Source organism: Barbatula barbatula, assembly GCF_947034865.1.
Source record: "Barbatula barbatula genome assembly, chromosome: 2".
In the NCBI taxonomy this organism is placed as follows: Eukaryota; Metazoa; Chordata; class Actinopteri; order Cypriniformes; family Nemacheilidae; genus Barbatula; species Barbatula barbatula.
The window spans coordinates 14,249,402-14,262,136 of record NC_136767.1 but is presented as its reverse complement, the minus strand read 5'-3'; positions in this window follow the sequence as shown (position 1 = coordinate 14,262,136).

Below are 12,735 nucleotides of genomic sequence, written 5' to 3'. Positions count from 1 at the left end.
TCTGAGCGAGCGATGGGGTGGTCACGATGGAGTGTGGGGGTTGTACGGCTTTGATTACCCACAACTGTTCTCCAGCACTACGTCTCCTCGGTCCCGCCCTTTGAAGCGCTGCAGAAATATGGAGCTCCTGCAAACAGAGTGTGAGGTAAATAAAAGATGAAGAGTAGCGGGGGATGCACAGAACAGTATACTCTAACAGTGGGATAACACATTCTTGCAGATGAAATATTTATAGTCTTGATTACTTCCTGCTGACATGACAACAACCTCTGCAAATATGTCACAACTGGGCCGCATGGCGATGGGCTCAGAGCCAAGTAATAGGATATAAAACACCATATTTTGCTTGACTGAATTATCGTCTCATATGCAGAACATTTAGACACAGCGCTCACAAGACTCGTAACTGTGAGCCATGTCTTTTTATGCACTGTGCTGGTTGGCTGGTGCTCACCAGATGCATCGCTGAGACTTAATTTGATTCGCAACAAATTTGTGTCAATTTTAGTCAAGTTATACAGGATGGAAGGCGAGCATTCAAAAGGGCCACACACATGCATACAGAAAAATGACAGAAACTTGTTTAGATATTTTTACGCGGTTTAAACTCTCCATAAGAGAATTTCATTTGTCAGATGAGGTTTTTCTGTAGATTATAAAATGAAAGATGTCATGTTTAGTTTATGGACTTTATCTCAGATCTATTCCTTATACGGATAGTTCACCAAAAATAAAAATGTTGCCATCATTTATTCACCCCCATGTCTTTCCTGCATTTGGATCTTTCCTCGTTGAAACAAAATAAAAGACATTTAAAGAAATGTCTTAGTGGTTTTGTGTTGATACACTGTTTTTTGGTTACCAATCATTTGTGTTTCTCATAAGAAAGTCATATACAAGATTGGAATGACATGAGGCTGAATTACATTTTTGGGTGCACTTTCCCTTTAAAGAGAAAACAATAGACACTGTTGGTTATTGTATAATTGTTTTTGTTCTGTTGAACATGAAAACCTGTTCTTGGGCACCTTTGACAACCATTTTAATGGTAGTCAATGGTGCTCCAGAAATCTCAGTTGCTAACATTTTTCCAAATATCTTGACACAGAAACTGACACAATTCATGACAGAATTTTCATTTTTGCCTGAACAGTCCCTTTTAAGGAGACAAATGTGAGATTGAAAATTAGAAAATTAGATTTCTGCTTTCTTATTCTTATTTTCTGATTACAAAGATATCACATTATGCCCCACCTCCCAGAAATTAAGAATAGACTTACAGACAAAACAACAACAAACAAAAATAATAGTCAACTATAAAAAACTGAAAGAAAAGAACAAATTAAACACTTGAAATGATTAGCCATGAAAGCGAGTGTCTCTATTATTAGTGCATGTCTGCTCTTTATGGCCCTGCTCTGTAATCCTGAATCACTCCAGGAACAATGTCAAGACAAGTTCCTCTTTTCCCTGGAGTTTAAATGCTGGTTGTGTTGCCACCTCTCTCTCCTCCCAGGGCATGCAGATGCCAGATGCAATGAAAAGAGCCTCACAATGACAAACAAGCAAACAGACAGAATAGGCAGTGAATTATCGCCGTGTGCTGCCCTGCTAATTAAAATTTTCGCTTGTAACTTATGTCAGCATTGTGTGAGGGGGGGCCGATGATCTTTCCTTTTCATCCGAAACGTGTGCGTGCCATGTAAATTACGTAGACAGACCGAACGGGCAGCTCGTGCGAGCCCAAATTGAATACGCCCGCTCGCCGCACGGCCCCGCGTGCAAAGGCACTAGGGAATGAAATATTGGGAGCGTTCCACTCCCCACTGAGAAGCCCTGATTGATCAACACCGAAGGAGGATTTGTCAAAACAACAAGGGCTGAGCCCAGTGGGACGTCAATATGTTTCATTTAGTCACCCGCTAAGACACCGGGGCTTAGCTAGCAGGGACTGTCACAGGAAATCAAGGGAGGATGCTAAGAGGGTGCTAAGCTAGGGAGTGTGCGTTAGCAAACAGGCAAGCGCTTGGGATGTAGATCCAGGCTAACAGTGGGTTAGGGTGTGGAAGTGGGTGGGAGATACAGAGACAGAGCGAGAGAGAGAAAGTAGGTGGAGAGGAGTAATGGGGGGGGCGTTGACCTCTGCTCCAGCGGCTGAATCAGCAGGCTCAGCTGGGGAGGCTTTTAGCTACTTGCAGGACAGATGCACTGCCCTAAGCCATAATCTGTGTCCCGCTTCAAATGACAAATGGCATGCTGCAGCGCAGTAATATTGCATTATATAGTAAGTACCTCCCAGTCAGTAAGTTATAGGCCTGCACCTCGGCTACATACACCGCTGTAAATATCTGCCTGCGGCCTACAGCACTCCAGCGCTCTGCCAGTCTGGACTTTGTTTTACAACACTCAATTAGATACGGGGTATAACCCCTGACTTAATTTAAGGCACTTAGTGGCTTGTTTTCTTTATTTCCTCGTATGTTGTCTTTGTACACAGATGTACATGGGAATGGATATATGGTTTGGTAGTGGCGTAAATTACAGTAATTAGAACTGGCATCAAAAACGTGACATCTTATTTTTGGCGCAAAAAAGAGAGAAAATATCTGAGCCATATCTGTCAACTATTAATTTCTCTGTACGTTTCTCACAATACACTTCCAGGCAAAAATAGAGTTACACAAACACACACACACATATGGAGTCTAAGAGGGATCATCTCTCGCCCGCAGTTGGCTAGAGGCAGATGAAAGAGAGGAGGATGGAGAGGGATAAAGGAGGGTACTAGAACACACAACTATGAAAGACTTTTGCCTGCCGTATCTGATTAGCCATATGGACGACGGGGCAGAAATCAGACAGAAGAAATTCCCAAGTACAAATAAATAAAACACTGACCCTGCCTGTGAAATCAAGCATCAAAGTTAGATTTCAAGCATTCATTTCACTGATGTTCTTAGTCAATATTAAAAATATCAAGGGTATGTATTTGTTGAATGTTCTTTACAGTATGATTTGATGCAGTAAATCACAAAAATATCATTTGAGCAGGATTTTCTACGAATTGAACATTGTTAGCATCTGTACAGGCTCGGGTTCTGTTTAATATATTTGTATTCACACATTTTTACTTATTTACTAAAGACCCCCTTTCCAGTTTAATCAGGAGCCAAACGTTTTCAAAAGGTGTTGCACAGTGCGTATTTACATTGGCCATAATCATTCTTTTTAGCACCAATACGCCTTCCTTCTGTTTAAATTTGGCTCATTAAAGATTAAGCATTGTTTACAAAACTCTGTGCTAATGGAGCCATTAAAACAATTCATCGTTCATTTACCACCCTTGAAAAACAGTAAACTGAATTCATTTTAAAGACGTCTGTGTGCATTTTCTATTTATTATGGCAGTAGTAATTCCTCAATTGATAATCAAATAAGAAGTGAATTATAACTGGCCATATACTGTAGGCACAATGTAGATGAGTAAACTTTTAGCATTTTAAAGAGCTGATTCAGGTGCCAAGACTGCAGTGGTGAGCGATGCAGCATTTTCGCAGTATAAGACTGCAGATGGAAATAGTCTGCTGCATCATTCACAAACTAAGCAAAGAGAATGTTCATCAATTTGTTGAAGATTAAGTATTTTTGATAGACTTTAATAGCAAGTGATGTAAGCTGATTAACATCTGCTGACCCACATTCAGGAATTAAGATCAGATCCCACCTGAATACACAATGGATTGGAATTCCAGACCAAACCCTTACCCTATTCATTGACACATTCGTGAAATTTGTAGTGCATTTAATATCAGACATTTTTTATAAAAAATATATTTTTATTACCTCAGCTATTTCTATCTACACTGCGGGTCCCCTACATGGAATTCTCCATGTTATTTCTACGGTAGCCCTAAACAGACAGAATCTGTTTCATAAATACGTTATCTCCTTCTGCAAACAAGCAAAAACGTGACGACATCCTAGTTCTGTGGCAGCCACCAGAGTGGTTCGTAGTGCTTCATAACCTCACAACTAGATGGCGCTAATTTTCATTCACTGGACCTTTGATCTCATGAACTAGCCCAACGCCCTACCATCCGAGGCACTATTAATATCTAATGTGATCTTAACACATAACAAGAATAGATATTAAGAAGTAACAGTTTAAGCCTTTAAGACAAAACGAACATGTAAGAAGGTTGCATGTCCACATCTGTATAAAGAAACCAAGGAACAGCTCTATGGTGCCCTTCCAATGGTCATTTGGCCTGGTTATCGCAAGGTCGATAGAAAAGGACACAGTAAAATGTGTGCCAAGACCTGTAGTGAATTTCCCCAAAGAGCTGAGAGTGGCTTTTTACAGAAGAACTACTGTATCTGAGCCCTTTGCCTAGTGCAGGAACATTGTCCCATGACACACATTGTTTGTTTATCACAAGAGTGAATGAATAAATATATATTTAGATAACTTGGAAAAATAAATGGCACAGACTCTTTAAACTGTTCTTCAGAATGTTATTTCAATTTTATTAGACGTTGGCTCAAGCTAAAACCAATTATCTATATCATCTATTCATGTTTTAGAGTATCTACTTTGTGCCTCTGACATTCTGTCCCTAATATGAACAATGAAAAGCAGCAAGACTATTTACATTTGTTCCAAGCTACAGTCATTTGTCTGGTCACCTTACATATGTGTGATATCTTTACTAAAATGTATACGCTGTGGCTACATTTATTTTCATGGACAGGTTGTTAGCTCAACATACATAATGCTAACATTTGTTTAGCTTAAAAGCAAATCCCTTTGACCGAGCGCACAGGGCCTCACAGTTTGACAGGGAAGTCTAATGACTGCAATGATTAATTGAAGCCCTAGGGGCAATTTTTTTTCGTAGGGGGCCCCTGTCTCTAACCCGCAGATTCTCACCCGTCACAGAACCAGAAGCTAACAAAGACGACGTGCTGTCATTTTGTTCCTTAAGTGGCATTGATGATATCATTTTTAGTGTTTTATCAATGTAGAACACAATATCTCATATAGAATATAACATTGGATGATATTTCTTATTTATAATAAAAAAGCATTCACATATCTAATCACATATTTCAAACATATTTTTATTTAAAAATGTCGACTTTCATTAACATAAAAGGTTTATATTACACAATAAAAAAGCAGCTTTACTAATTGAAATGAAATCATGCAGTTTACATAATTGCATCAACAAAACATCATTCTAAAAGGGTAAAGCAACAACAACAAAAACTAATCTGAAAGACAAGTTGTGTTTACTTGACTAAAATGTATCTTTAGCTAAACATATACAACAAAAGAAAACACATTGTTCGCTCAAAAGTGTTTCCATACCGTTAACACTTAGAACTTTAAGCAAGTCAAACAGTCAACCTTCTTTTGGAGATATTATCAGAGAGTGCGTCTCTAAAAGGGTCCTTGCGAGGTCTACATTTATCGGACCCATCACCTCGGCCCAAAGATTACCAAAATGTTTACACGTTCATTAATCCTGAATTTCCGCTAATGGATCACTGACAATAACATAACATAACACCCCCCTCTTCCAAGCCCCTTCAGCTTGGTGCCAAACAGCTCCAAATGGCCACAAAAATAACTCCTTGCCATGCTAACAGAAAACCAAGCTTCATTCAAACGTTCCCTTTTTTCGGGTTTATATAGCTTGAACGGTCTTTCATATTTACGTTGGCAACGACATTTACGACTCACAATTCCGTGACACCGGCATTTTTTGCAGGCAGAGCATGTACAAAAGGGAGACAAAAAGAAAACGAAATCTGTAGCTGGTTGGCTACTGATAAATGGAGGCCATCTGATGCTTGACAGATATAAAAGAGCCCGGTGAAGTACCAGCACCTGTCAAACCTTATTGAGTGAGCGTAATTTAGTGCAAAGGTACATTGTGGAATGACTTTATATATTACTCAGAGCCAGCGATCAGAATCATTCATCAGCCTGTGTTACCGTAGGTATAGACAAAAGGCTTCTGCAGACTTTCCTCAAGACATATGATGCTCTCCACTGCCCTTGCCGGTTGGCAGAGATGGCAATATTCAAGACAGATGCCTGTTTCTTAGACGCCTAAGTGCTCCTAAGGATAAAAAAAGAAATAATACACACACACTGTCCAAATGATGGGAGAGTCTGTGAGAGGGGGCTCTCGGGGAACAGAACTGTGGACTTGTCTTTGAAATTAAATCAAATTGCAGTCCCAAGGACAAATGAAGACACTGTAATGAGTGGAAGATTTTATGTACAGTACTCGCGGAACATGGACAAATGTTAAGGGTTCATGGACATACCTTTTGACCTTTCCTCATTTACTTTTGTTGTGCTAGGAAATGTATCGTTCTATTTTCTTTCATGACTATTCGCTCCCATGATAATAATGACAAACAAAGAAATGTTCAACTATATGTGTAACACTTTTAATATTGAAAAAAACAAAACTAATGTTGTGAAATGAACAAACCCACTACAAGAACAAGCTCTGAAAGAGTAAGGTAGCAAAATATAGAAAACTATATAAAAATATATAAACATCATATTGTGTTGTTTAAATATCAATATAAACTTGGTTTCTTTGTGGTATTCAATTCATTGTCTGTAGATAAATGCAAATAAAACAATTTTTTTATTTGAAATTTGGAAGAAATGTTGTCACAGAATGAAAACAAATGTTTCATTTTCTCAAACACATACCTACTGTATAAATAGTGAAAACAGAAAAACTGAAAAAAATCTTGAAGTGGTCTCTTCATTTTTGTCCACGGATGTATATTCCACATTTAACAAAATGACTTTGTGTATTTTGTTTGTTTTCATTATATTCGGCAGTTGTGCAGATGGAATAAAAAATTAGAATTCTTTTGTCTAGAATTCTGTCTGAACTGAAAGATGTGTGTAAAAAACCCTCACCAATTTGGATCTGCTTGAGAAATGCTCCTCTGTGTCTAGCTAATAGCAGTATTACATCCTTTCAGAGACAGAGAGAAGTGATACAGTGAAAACTGTAATTAAAATATCTAATTGGCATATTTCATAGAATGAAGTAAATTACCAGAGACTCAGCAAATAATTGAAAAACAAAGCAATTACCTTCCGTGGGCCCCATTCACTAAGATAATTGCAGGGGAATGACTCCAGCATATGAAAACAGGATCATTCTGCCTGCCTCCCTATAGTGTCCTGCACGGCTCACATCTACCTTTTCACTCAAAAGAGTAATTGCCACTGCTTGATTCTTCATAATTGTCACGAATGCTTTATTTAAAGGCCAATTTACTGTGGTCTTATATCTGATCCATATATAGCAAATTAATAACTTTCACAGCCCTTTGTGGAAAATGGAGGTTTACATTTATTAATTTGGCAAACGCTTTTATCCAGGGCGACTTCAAGGTATCAGCGTGTGTGCTCACTGAATTAATCCAAGGACCTTTGCATTGTTAGCTTTATAAAAAATCAGAGCTATAGGGCCTGGAATCTATTACAAAACGTACTAATGCCATCAGAGACTTATATATATGTCATGGTACATATGTACACAACATACCTTTAAGGTTCACTCTTCCCTTAGGAAGGTATATCACATTTGTTTTTCAATACCTTTGCTTGATCTTTGGCCTCTTCTGTGATTTAAACAAAGGCAGGTAAGCGTTCATGAGGTGGCGGCGGAGGAGTTCTCAGAGATCTTGTCTCACATGCTCCTGACATCTCCATCATGGTCAACTCCACCTTGAAGATGTCCTTTGTACCTCCATGCTACCATGACGGAGGTTACAGCAAAACCTCATGAAGGATTAACATGGATGTAATTGGGCATTGCAGGGCCAACTTCACACTTGGATTACTGGTCGATGAGGGTTCTGTCATTGGTTACAATGCCAGTAGACTGAGAGAGGATATGCTTCAATCCACATAGGAAGAGTGGAGACAAGACTGGAATGCCAGGTATGTCTTTTTGTTGTGTGCTCTGGGCCTGCTGTCGCCAGGGAGAAAGCTCAAATGTAACTATTGGATTACAGGTTTGTCTGATGTGTATTTAGCACGAAACATGACACTCATTGCAGTATTGTTCTCTGTGTGTGTTATGAAAACCAGTGTGAAATTGGGTTTGTGAGACCTGCACCAAGTGAAGCTAAGTTGAATCCAGCGTGTTATTTGGTTACCAACAAAAATGTGTCTTTTCTGCAGAAGAAAGTCATTTTTGAAATGACATAAGTGTGGAGATATGATGAAAGAATTTTCATTTTTTTGGTGACATCCACTTAGAATCACCTTGTAAACTAATATGTGGTTCAGAAATAGTTAGATAGTAAGTTCTGAGGTCTAGGAGTATTTGTTGCAGTTATGTCTTCTGGCTGAAAGTGTCCGGATAGTTTTTGGGTCCACTTGTATATTTTACCGTTTTCAAAAATGAGAAACATGTTTGTACCAATGCGCTTCTGCTGAGCCACAAATATAAGAACATCACTTAATTTTATGGAGAAGTGAAAGACCGCAAGATGTATGCTTACTAAAAGGGACCGCCATCTTAACATAAATCCCAACTTCCATGATCTTTAGCCAAACAAAAGAAAGGAAGACAAGATAGCCCAGCCTGGGGCAGGTAGACAACAAGATCGAGGTGTCAGTTTCACCAAGGTTACATGGAGCATGAAAGAGGTTTGTTGTTGACTGAGAGGAACGCTGGGAGGGGATTTGCCCTTTCTAATTCTACTCCTGCTTCTTCACACACTCTCATGCTCTCCTCCACAGAAGTTTTAGATGCAGGCCTGACGTTTCCTGACACGTGACAAGAAATGGCCTGTCAGGTTAATGTACTGCTCCGGGCTGTCACAGCTAAATGTCTCCATTGTAATGTCTCAGCTTGTAGTTTCTCTCCGATGTTCAGTCACACCATGGGCCTACGGATCACCTGCAGGTATGGACTCTGTGGTAGGTAAGGAAATTAAAGGTCCTTTTCACTGCTGTCACTTCAAGGGCCTCTTAAAGGTGGCATTTGGCACTTACAAAAAGAAATGGACGTTTTGGCAAAACAGAAGCTTCTACTCTTTAACTTCCGCATGGTTCTTTGAAGGTATTTTGTTCCATGGAAGACTATGTACAAAAAGACTTTAGATATTGGGCTAACTGATCCACATCAGATTCCTCATTTGAGTCATCATTTCTATAAAATTGACACCCTTCAATTTTGCTTTCTCTATAAAATACATTGGATGGCAACCAATAAATCAAATGTGATTTATTAAATAAATGCAACTAATGAAAACATCCTTCAATATTTATATTTGATATGTCCATGTCCAGTACATAGGTCAAAAATATGTTCTTGACAAGGAGGGGGGTCTCTTACAAATAGCACCATATTACAAATAGCGCAGAACCATCACCTTGCTGTAGGGATCAACTCGTAACGCCTAGACAGGCACTCAAAGTGAGAGAGGTTTTGAGAAGCCCGTGGCGCCAGTAGACAAACAAACCACTCCCTCAACTCGATGCATCAGCCTGTTCTGGTCTTACTGCTCCTCTCTGTCTGTCAGAGGACAGCAAAACCCCCATTTACTACACCACACAAATCCCTGCTAATCTGATGAAGAAGGCAGATTTGCTTTCCATTTGATGTAACGTATCAGTTTGATTCGGTACACGATTAGAGACATTTCTAAGAAAGTTCAATGAATGTGTCGTGTTTATGTCAGTTTTAAAATAAAATGTGATAGACAAACTAATGGTCTGGATGATTACTGAATATTCATAGGTCATTAAACCAAGATATGAATATGTATTATGAACATCATTTTTATATGGTTTTATCAATACAGATTAAATTTGCATTGATAATGTGTTACAAATGTTCACTAATGGCATGCAAGTCATGCTTAATTTTAATTCATGCATGATGGGACAGCTTTGATGCTGAACGATTGAGGTTTTCATTTTTGAACCATATAGTATCTCTTAATGTCTGTTATAGACGGATGCAATTCGTCACACAGCAATTCATCCATAAAGAGGAAGATAGATAGGTGTTTCTGTATTTTCGAATTTACGTCTTTACAAATAACAATGAGATCGGAAAAAAATTGTGATATAGACAATAAACACACATTACCCTACAAAAGTTCATGGTCATTTGACTGAAATGTTTCTCATGATGTTAATAATATATTTTAAGAAGCATGTCAAGGTGAAATCTAAAGGGACTGGTTGACAAAATGCCAAGAGTGCGCTTTTACTCACATAGGGTGGCTCTTTTGAAGTTGCTAAAATTTTATAACTGTGTTCACAGCAAACTTGCTCTTGGGAATAGTTTGAATTTTTCGTGCGAGTGGCGTGGAAAACATTACTTGCCGGGAGTGTCTTCACGTATGTCAAACAGCAGGTTTCAACAAGCTCTTCACGCGAAATGTTCGCTTGAGGACATTTTTTTTACCGGCCGCTAGATTTGTCATTCGCGTCAATTCGTATCTTTGCATTGACTGTGTAATTTACTCGCACAAAAGGCATTTGGTGTAAATGCAGCATAACCAGGATGATATATTCTGAAACATATAATATCCCTACATAATTTTTTATAGCTGTGTTATTGGAAACAATGTAAAAAACGTATTCATTCCTGTTTTGATACAGATTTTCTACGTATAATGAAAAAAACAGCAAATTTTACAGAATTTTACTGTCTTTACAGAATTTTTCAAAAAAACTTTGAAATTTTCAAAAAAAGACTGCAAATTTACAAGAAAAACGGCCCCAGCTGCAAATTTTCTGTCGAAAATAATTCTGATTATGATTTTTGTCATAATCAAGCTCAGCAGCCTTATAAGAATGAATAATTAACCACGCAGTATAATAAAAATACAACAAATATATGAAAGGCACAACACAAAATCAAAGAGGCATGGTATTGATCAGTAATTTGTGTGACCCACCAGTGCAGTAGAATCTAGAATCACAAACGACAGAGCCTTTAGCAACATCACATAAAGCCCATAGCCACCACCCCATAGCTCTGTCCAAATCGTACACAAAAGATTTTGCATCATACAAATTTCTGCATCATAGCCCTTGTTGGCGAGTCAAACTTTATCTTCCTTGCGGTTGTGTTTGAAATGCCTTTAAGAGTGTTGAAATTTGCCGTCAGCCATAGCCACGGGCAAGGATCCACCCAAGGGACAAAACAAGAGGAGACGGGAAGCATCACATATAATCGTCCCTGACACATCATCACCTTCATTGTGCCTCTCAGCCAACTGTAGCTGAGGCGAAAAGGTTGCGGTACCAGCGCTGAGTCTAGTCAGTAGTCCTGTACACAGGCCCAGGAACACCATCTGTCACTCTGGTGTCAAGTGGCTCTTTCTTCAGTGATTAGCATTGCTGCTTCAGGTAGGCAATGACTAAGGCAACCATATGGTCTGTGGCACTGTGTGACCACAAGTGACCCAGATGAGATCTTCATCCCTCTGGAGTCTAGATGATGAGACGGAACGGACAGACTCGCAGCCGAGATGCAGAGTCAATTCTGATAGGTATCAAAAATTCAGACGAGACAAGATAGAAATGAAGGACGCTGATTAGTCCTTCTAAAGAAATCGTTTGCATATGTGCTGATAAAGTCCTTGACTTCAGAAAAAGTATCACTGACACTGTTTTCAAAGCTGAGAGGTTTTCAATGGTATAAACAGTGCATCAATAGCACTTCTGTTAATGATGCTCATTAGTTATTCTCTGAAAATAGCCAAAACACAGGACAAAGTCTGAATGGTTACTCATGCGGTTATGCCTGCTCGTAATTTCATTTGAAACCATTCTCGCCTTGACTTACAAATGAAAGAGTTAAAGCCAAGCTCTAGATAGTGGGCAGCGGGTAAAACAGTTTTTATTTTATTCGGACTCAGACATAAAAATGGCTGACAGCCAATGCCTCAGTGAAAGAGACCTTATAAGCTTCTTTGAGATATTACAGCTACTGTATGAACAAAGTGGACAATGTTATAGCTTAACCCACATCAGTAGCATACATAAGATAAAACTGTTATTGGAGACGATGGTAAAACATCTTATGTATTTGATCAATTCCAGGGACAAACCAGTGACAGCAATGTAGCTGTTTATGGGTTAATGAGTTCATGTAGGCTATGAGTTTTTTAAAGTGAACTGATCAGATCAGCCAAATATCCTGCACAATGATAACTTTATAATTCATCTCATAAAGGAGATTAAAGTGATAGTTCACCCATAAATGAAAGTGCTGTCATCATTTACTTAACATCTTGTCATTTCAAACCTGCATGACTTTCTTTCCTCCACAGAACACAAAAGAAGATATTTTGAAGGGTTGTGTGAAATATATAGATAAACAAGCGAATATAAATGAAACCTGCCATACTATATTATATTATTTCAAGAAAAAGATTTAAGTGACATGAATATTGATATTGATATTAATTCATTAGATGAAAGTATCATTAGTGAGATGAGTGCACGCATATATAAAAAAATGAATATATAATAATAGGGCTCATAAAATCTAGCTATTATTTTATGATGCTGTGCTTTTTGCATCCACTATAATATAATTTCCAGATGATATTAATTAACAAAGTACAAAACACAACACACAATATGTTTTCTGCTTAGCCAGCAAAGGTGTATAATCCTACATATCTTATAATATTTCATATTGTTATCTATTC